Genomic DNA, 9,488 nt, shown 5'->3' on the forward strand with positions numbered 1-9,488 from the left:
ATTTCAAAACATTGAACGTTACCTAATTGTTCTGTACACGCATGGTGAGCTTGCCATTCTGGACATCAATAAGGATCCTTCCAATTGCTAGGAAAGGCCTTCCTAGGATTATTTACACCTCTTTATCTACTTCAAAGTCTAAGATAACAAATTCAGTAGGAAATACAAATTTGTCTACAAGTACTAATACATCCTCAATTTTTCCTTTTGGATGTGCTATGGTCAATTTACTAACTGAAGTTTGTCCATAGTTGGTCTAACTTCACCTATCCCCAATTTTTTGAATATGGACATGGGAATCAAGTTCATGCTTGCACCCCAATCACATAATGTCTTACCACAATAAGTTGCTCCAATGTTGTAAGATATGGTAAAACATCTAGGGTCCTTCATCTTTGGGGGTAGTTTATCTTGTAGATATGTCTTGCATTCCTTCGTCAGAGCTACCATATCAAATTCATCAATTCTTCATTTCTTGGACAGGATATCATTCATGAATTTGACATAGTTTGGCTTCTACTCAAGTGTTTCTACCAACGAAATGTTGATATGAAGTTTCTTTCGTACGTCTAAGAACTTCTTGAATTAGACTTCCTGCTTCTGCTTCTGAAGTCTTTACGGGTAGGGTGGTGGAGGATTCTTAACTTGAACTAGGCACTTTGCTTGTTGTGGAACTTCTACATCTAACAAAGGTGTTAGTTATCAAAATTGACTGGTTCAGAAGTTACCTTATCAAATTTTATTGATTCTGGTTCTTGTGAAACTGGAGTTTCAACACTTGGTTAAACTTCCACTTTATCTGGAGCAACAGCTTGCTCTTTTTCAACTTCAATAGTGTTGGGCTCTAATGTTTTTCTACTCCTCAATGTCAATGCTTTTCAAAGCTCTTTTCCCTGATTTCTTGGATTCTCTGTATCACTAGGCAAAACACCTTGTGGTCAGTTCTTGAGTTCAGTTGTAAGTTGGCCCATTTGGCTTTCTAAGTTTTTCAATATGGTTGCTTGTCTTTGGATTAAAGCATCATTTTTCGCTATGTATGCCTTCAATAGGTTTTCCAAACCATTAGAAGGTTCAATTTGAGATTGTTTTTGAAATTATTGGGAAAATATAGGTGGCTGGGTCGGTTAGGTTGTGCATAAGCGTTACTGGGTCCAACTCCTTAGTTACCTCAAGAAAAATTAGGGTGGTTTCGCGTTGATAGGTTATAAATTGGATTGCAATCCTTTCCTTTCTCGGTTCTGGTTCTAGTTACCCATGTAATAAATAGATTATGGGTTTGATGGACATTCTTGAAACAAGTGCCCTTCCCCAAAGTTAAACACAGGCTATATTTTCGACTTGATTTAGTGGATGAGCTACAAATTTATTAAACCCATTAGTACTGAAGTTTTTAAGCATTGAGGATATCGAGAATACCTAAGATGCGAGTGAAGTGAGAGCATCCACTTCATGTATTCCTACGACTCGTCTTCTTGGCGCTAGAGCATCCACTTCATGTATTCCTGCGACTCCTCTTCCTGGCGCTAGTTGATTGGTTTGCCATTGGTAATTGTTACTGGCTATTCTCTTAATGATTTCATAAGCCTCATTATAATACTTAGAAAGGAAAGCACTTTTAGTAGAAGCATCTACTACCATTCTCGTATGAGCATTGAGATCATTAGAGAATGTCTCTAGTTGGATGCAATGCGGGATTCCATAATGAGGGCACTTTCATAACAATTCTTTATACCTTTCTCACACCTCATACAAGGACTTGTCATCCATCTATTGGAAGGTAGTGATCTCATTCTGCAATGAGATTCCATGATGAGGGCACTTTCGTAACAATTCTTTATACCTTTCTCACACCTCATACAAGGACTTGTCATCCATCTATTGGAAGGTAGTGATCTCATTCTGCAACTTAGCATTCCTCCTAGGTGGGAAATACGTCATAAGGAATCTTTCTACTAACTCTTGTCATGTGGTAATGGAATCTAGTGGCAATGAGTTCAACCAGGCTCAAGCTCTGTCCCTTAGTGAATATGGGAATAACTTTAATCGTAATGCATTTTCAAGTACTCCGGCTAACTTGAAAGAGTCACTCACCTCCATGAACAATCTTAGATGAAGGTGAGGATCTTCAGTAGGCATTCCACTAAATTGGCCCACTGTCTAAAGCATCTGGAACATGGCTTGCATCAACTCGAATTGTTGTGCCTCAATTTCGGGTCTCCTAATACCCAGATTAAGCTCATGAAACAACATCACGACATACTGTCTTAGGTGTCTATCCTTATCATCAGCAATAAGGATAGGATTTTGAGCATGATTTTCTCTGTTTCCTTGATTCTGATTTTCAAAGCTCAGCTCTTTGGTCCTTCTCTAAACTACTTGTCTTCTTTTTTATTGAAAAGTCTTTTCAATTGCAGGATCTACGAGGAGTAAGTTGATAATTTGATCAATACTCCTAAACACCTGAAACAATCATAGAAAATTAAACCAAAATGCAAAATTAGCAATTTCACAAATAGTGCCTTTTTAAAACAATCCCCGGCAAATGTGCCAAAAACTTGGAATGACGGAAATGTGCAAGTGTACACAATCGTTATCAAATAATAAAGTGACAAGTAAATGTCAAATTATCGTACCCATAGGGACTGTGAAAGAAAAACATTTATGAAATGTAAAGTTCAACACTTTGGTGATGAAAACAACATTTGATTTGAAAAGGTGTTATGAAACAAAAAATAATTTAACTACGAAAAAATAAAAAGTAAAAATATTCCAATGCGTAATTTCTAAAAGATGGCTTTAAATCAAGATGATATAAATGTGTTAGATCGATTACATTCTTTAACTTAAAATTACTAAACTTATGTTCATGCTATTAAGAATAATTTCACGGCAACTTAGCATTTTACTAACTAATGCACTTACAAACTTACTAAACCAATTAATATCTTAAACATATTACTATGCAAATTCAAACAATTAATCAATTTTCATAAGCAAGTATAAGATTAAGTGAAGTAACAACATAGTCCTATATTAAAACAATTTAATCACAATAATCTTGCAAGTTATGCAAAACTAATGTACCGTTTAATACCGTCGCTAATTTAACCTTCAGCTACCTTAGAAGATTAAACATGCATCAATTAAATATTTTGTCAATTAATTAAAATTTCAATACGATTCATAATTAATTCATTTCTTACCTTACAATTACAATGCAAGTATAACATAGGCGTGATTTTATTTAATTGAACAAATTACCAAGGCCTAATAACAACACGAACACGATTATAATAATTTAAGTGGACAGAATGCAATCCATCTAACACGAATTAATTTTCAGTCATTTTAATTAAATCAAGAATAACAATAGAACAAATATTCATATTCATGATCACAACATAAACAAGAAAATTAAAGAGAAGGGAACTAAGAAGCAAATCCAATATTTCTCTAAAGCCAGACTAGTGTGCTCCTCTCCTTTCTTTGCTTGTTCTGTTGATTCGAGTCCTTCATGAACTCTTGAATGCTACTGCTCCAAGGTAGATGAAAGCTATTTTTCAATAAGGGAATTGGCAATGGAATGAAACAAAGGAAAATGGGAAAGCAAAGAAGGGAATGGAAGAGAGAAAGTGGCTGAAAAAGACAAATGTGTGTGAATGAATGGTGTGTGAAATGAGGAAGGGAAAAGGGGTATTTATAGGTGAGAATGGCTGCTAAAAATAGAAAATAAATTTTAGCCACTCCTCTTCCCTTGGCCAGCCATGCATGGTGCAAGTTTGAATGGGCTCAAACTTGCTATTTTTAGCTAGGGGCAAAAGGTGGAAGGCATAAAAGGTGGAGGGTCTTGAACAGAATTTAAGGAAACTTCTAGGGATGTTTTTTAATTAATAAAATCAGCTAAATAAGCTGATTGATTCAGCTATAGGGATGGTTTTGGGCTGCCAATTTGCTTGGTGGACCAGTCTTCTTTACTTATCACAACTGAGCCTTCTTTCTCCTTCAGACTTTATATAAACTGAACCTGAACCTGAAGAAAATACACAGGAATATATGATGGTTCTAATTGAAGTATCTATTCAAAGATATTTAGTAAAAATAAATATTGTCATAAACAATGAATTTCAATTAGAAACAATAGCCCTTTTTGATACAAGAGCGGACCAAAATTGCATTAGAGAAGGGATAATTCCATCAAAATATTATAACAAAACATCAGAATCTCTTAAAACTGCAAATGGTAAAAAACTAAAAATTACTTACAAAATTCCCAATGCAAAAATATCTAACAAAGGTATAAAATATCAAACATGTTTTTTAATGGTAAAAGATATTAACCAAGATGTCATAGTAGGAACCTCGTTCATATAAACTCTCTCGGTTCCCAAGAGTACTTTGCTAAGAAATCCTAAAGATAGCAGTAACTACTGCGGCTTGGGATGGAAGCAAGTGGTGGTGACGAACGAGAGAGGAGGGATGAGATCTCTCTTCTTGCCGAAGAACTAGTTTAGTTATCAGTCAAAAGCTCGATGGTGGTACCAAGTTCCAAACCTACATTGATATGTACGGTTTGGACAGAAAAGTTGTATAACCCAAACAATTTTAGGGCTCATATGAAAGGCATATGGAAGACAAGGAAAAAGTTTGAGATTCTGGTGGTGGGACAAAATTTATTTTTAATAATTTTTTAGATGGAAAAAGATCTGGAATTGATTTTGAAGGGGAGGCCTCGACTCTTTCGTAAAAGTTTAATTTTTTTTGACAGACTCTGCCAAGCGGTGGAGAGGGACCAGATCAAGCTTACTTCATCCCCGTTTTGGATAAAAATTGAATTGTGTTTTCCAGAGTTCGACAAGAAAGACCTATTGCATGCTATTGGTGGAACGTTTGGTGGGGTTCTCAGATTTGAAATTAGTGAAGAATTTTTTAGACTCAGAATTAATTTGGATGCTCAGAAACCACTTAGAAGAGGTATTTTTGTCTTTACTGATTATGTTAGTAAAGTATGGATCCCTTTTAAGTATGAAAATTTTCCATTGTTCTATTTCGGATGTGGAAGAATGGGGCATGGGATGAGTAATTGCACTCAGATACCACCTGCAAGGAAAAACAAAATTAGTGAAAATCCTCCTTATTCGGTGGCCTTAAAAGCAGAATCAAGATTAGTTGGAAAAGAAAGTATGAAATTTAATAGTTTGATGAAGCAGAAGAGGGTGCAAAGCTCTTATACTGGAGGGGAAATAAAGATGCCCAATATTATCAAAAGTGCTGAGGAAGGATACACTGATTTGGGGGGTTCACAGGAAAATTTAAGATTAAAGGAAGGGAGGGAGATGCTGAGAAGTACACATTCTAGCGCAACAACAATAAAAGCTGAAAACTACACGAGGAAGAGGAAGTCCTTAGATGCAGATTTTACAAGCTGTTTTAAAGAAAGTGTAGACAGATATGGAATTAAAAGGCTGAAACAAAATATCCAGAGGATTATGATAAAGGTCCTTCAGTGATGATGACAGAAAATGTTGAGCAAATTGAGGTGCAAGACTTACTGAGATCGGCGGCTGCCAATAGGCAAGCCGACCGGACGCAATGAAAATCGTAAGCTGGAATGTTCGTGGATTGGAGAGTCCACGAGCTGGAAGAAGGCTGCGTTTTTTCCTTAAGTAGCATAATCCCCAAGTGGTCTTCTTAATGGAGACTAAAGTTGATAAACAAAAGATGGAAAAAGTTAGACGTAGTTGCGGTTTTATGAATGGAATTGATATTGAGGCTGAAAGCTCAAAAGGAGGATTATGCTTAGCATGGAAAGGAGATTTGATAATTATTTTACAGAGTTTTTCTAAAAATCACATTGATGTTTTGGTTAAAGATGAGCAGGTTAAAGAAGAGTGGAGATTTACAGGGTTTTATGGTTCTCCATATGTCCACAACAAGAGTGATTCATGGTATCTATTGATGAATTTGGGGCTAGATAAGAACTATCCATGGTTGGTAAGTGGTGACTTTAATGAGATCATGTATTCTTTTGAGAAATGGTAGGGCGTCCCAAGGGACGAGAGTAGAATGTATGCATTTTGAAAGGCCCTAGAAAATTGTCAATTAGAAGATCTGGAGTATTTAGGAGTATGGTTTACATGGGAAAGGGGAAATTTACCAGAGACAAATATTAGAGAAAGATTTGATAGGGGGTGATAAACGATAAATGGAGGCTCCTCTTTCCAGCAGGTAGGGTTAATCATCTCTCTTACACAATGTTTGATCATTGTCCACTTCTAATTAGTACAGATGTCGATAGTAATTATAAGGGTAATTCAAAGTTTAAATTTGAGGCGTGGTGGTTAATGGAAGAGATGTGTGAAAAAGCTATCTGAGAATCTTGGGAGTAAGGAACAGGTAATTTTGACGTGAAACTTGGAAAATTGCAAGCAGATTTATTAGTTTGGGCGAGAACAATTAAGAAAGGAAGAGAAGGACTAAAGAAAAAGTTATCAAAGTAGCTTGATATGTTAATGGGAGAAGAGAGGAATGATAATACGTTGGCAGAAATTATTGACACCAAGATCCACCTGAATATGGAAATAGATAAAGATGAAATGTATTGGGAACAAAGGGCAAGGGCGAATTGGCTTAAAGCAGGGGACAAGAACTCAGCCTTTTTTCATAGGTTTGCTACATATCGAAGACGTATAAATTCAATATCCAAGTTGGAGAAGTTTGAGGGAGGAGAAGCTAATGAAGAGAATGAGATTAATGAAGTAGCTTCCTCCTATTTTCAGGAGCTCTTTAAGACAAAAGGTGTTGGGTATTGTTCACATCTTTTATCAGGAATAAAGGAAAATATTTTGACAGATATTAATAGAGAGCTAATGTCAATATTTACAGCAGATGAACTATATGCGGCACTAAAGGGAATGGGACCTACAAAAGCTCTAGGACATGACGGTTTCCCAGCTATTTTCTTTCAGAAATTCTTGCACATTATAGATAAGGAAACAACAAATTTTTGTTTGGATATCTTAAATAACGACACCAGTTTTGGTAATTTCAATCATACAGAGCTTTGATGAGAATGGCTTCAGCGGAGGGAATGCTAAAAGGTGCAAAAGCCAGTAGAAGAGGTCCAGAAATTTCACACTTGCTTTTTGCAGATGACTGTATTTTGTTCGGGGAAGCATCAGATAGGGGTGCTAGGGTACCAATGGATATTTTGAAGGAATATGGAGAGTGTTCTGGGCAACGTGTTAATTTCAATAAGTCTACAATATTTTTTAGTACGAATACATCTGATGAGAAGAAGAAAGAAGCATCGGCAAAGTTGGGGGTTAGGATCTCAACAAACTTAGAACGTTACTTGGGGCTTCCGAATATGGTTGGTCGAAGAAAAAGGAATCCTTTCAGCATTTAAAAGAGAATATTTTTACTAGATTGTTATCCCAAGAAGGTAAAGAAGTCTTTATTAAATCAGTGTTACAGGCTATTCCAACCAATGCTATGTCGTGTTTCTTACTACCAAAGACTCTTTGTGGGGAATTTGAAAACATATTTGCTAAATTTTGGTGGCAGAAAGCGCATAGAAGAAGAGGTATTCATTGGTGTCAGTGGAAGTATTTATGCCGTCCTAAAGATGAAGGTGGATTGGGATTAAGAAATATGGCCCAATTTAATATCTCCCTTCTAGCTAAACGGGGGTGGCGTATTTTGAACAATCCAAATTCTTTAGTAGCACAAGTATTAAAACCAAAGTATTTTCCAAAAGTTGATTTTTTAAATTCACAATTGGGGAATAACATTTCGTATACTTGGAAAAGTATTTGGGCTACTAAGGGTGTCTTAGCTGAGGGATTATGTTGGAGGGTGGGTAAAGGCACAAATATTTCGATCAATCGTGATTATTGGATTCTAGTTTTACCATGTGATAGATTACCAGTTTTAAATACGAATTTGAATGATAGTAATATTGCGGAATTAATTGATTCAAGCAGTAGAACATGGAAACAGGAGTTGATAGAGTATACCTTTCCGGAGGATGTAGCCGAGATGATTCTCAGTATCCCGCTAGCTGAAAGACCACATAAAGATTTCCAAGTATGGAGTGTTGAAGCGTCGGGTGAGTTCACAGAATGTAGCGCCTATAAACTATTACAAAGTACTGCAAATGATCCTAGAGCTTATGCTTTACAAGCTGACTATAAGGACTTCTACAGGAAATTATGGCTACTTAATCTACCTTCAAAAATAAAAATTACAGTTTGGAAGATCTCTTGGAATTTCCTAGCTACTCACGTTAATATGCTACTTAGACGACTAACGAATACATCAATGTGTCCTCGTTGTGGCTCTGGATCTGAATCTATGGAACATCTTTTTCGAGAATGCCCTGTTACAATATCAGTGTGGAGAGAGTTATCATTTCATAAATATGTGCAGGAAAACCAGATGGGGTTTCTACAGTGGTTAACTTGGGTTTTTACACAAAGCTCGGCATCCCAGCGTCGGATCTTCTGTGTTGCAGTATGGGCCATTTGGGGAGATAGGAATAACAGACTGCATAACAAAGGGAGTAAATCTTGAGAAAAATAGGGAGATTTGTTAATAGCTACATTTTAGAGTTACATTCAGTTGGTAAAAATAGTCGACAAACTTCCATAACTGTTAAAAAATGGAAAAAACCAATGGACAGTTTTGTCAAAATCAATTTTGATGCAGCATATGAAAGAGGACAAAATAAAGCGGCTATCGGAGTTGTGGCCAGAGATAAAGAGGGTTCAGTTCTCTTATCTTGTTCGGAGGTTCATCAAAGGGTTTCCTCAGCCTTTGGAGCGGAAGCAATCGCGTGTCTGAAAGCTCTCCAGATCGGAGTTCACATGCAGTGGGAAAGAGTTATTATTGAAGGAGACTCTTTATCAATAATAAAGAAATGCAAAACAACAAGCCCAGATAAATCACTGGTTAGTGCGCTTATTCATGACATCCATAAGCTTTTGTTATATTTTAAGGAATGTAAGTTCGAGTATATCCCATGATCAACAAATAGCCTCGCGCATATTTTAGCAACTGAAGCGATTAAGAGTAACAGAGGAGATTACCTGGTCGGACGAGTCCCTGGAGTTGCAGAATTTCAAGCAGAAAACAAAAGGGTGAGAGAACCAGATTGAAGCAAGAAAAAGGAGAGATGGAGGAAATGAATCGGAGAAGGGCAGATATGAAAGTGACTATACAAAGCTCTCGCGTGATTCAAAACATCTTGAAGAACTAAAGAAGTTGAAGTGACAAGACGTGTATTGACTTTTGAGACTGATTGGGCAGATGGAACGGCTAAATTAATGTGCTGCAGATATTGTTTCCTTTTTTCATTTTCTAGGTGATTAGGTTTCCTTTTAGTTTGTTTTGTTTTTCCTTTCGTTGGGCCTAGTCTGGTTACTGGGCTTGCCCTATTTATTTTTCTAGGACTATTTGTGTAATTAATAGTTTAAATAAAGCAAAATCTG

The 9,488-nt window shown here is 36.4% G+C and overlaps 1 non-coding gene across 1 annotated transcript; it reads left to right on the forward strand.

The window, feature by feature from the left end:
* The first annotated feature begins 1,801 nt into the window (after window positions 1–1,801).
* On the forward strand, window positions 1,802–1,907 carry LOC121214262 (small nucleolar RNA R71). The gene has a single exon (XR_005909846.1). It is a non-coding gene; the product is annotated as a small nucleolar RNA R71 (small nucleolar RNA).
* Window positions 1,908–9,488: the final 7,581 nt, after the last annotated feature.

This window comes from Gossypium hirsutum, chromosome D01 (genome assembly GCF_007990345.1).
Source record: "Gossypium hirsutum isolate 1008001.06 chromosome D01, Gossypium_hirsutum_v2.1, whole genome shotgun sequence".
Taxonomy (NCBI): Eukaryota; Viridiplantae; Streptophyta; class Magnoliopsida; order Malvales; family Malvaceae; genus Gossypium; species Gossypium hirsutum.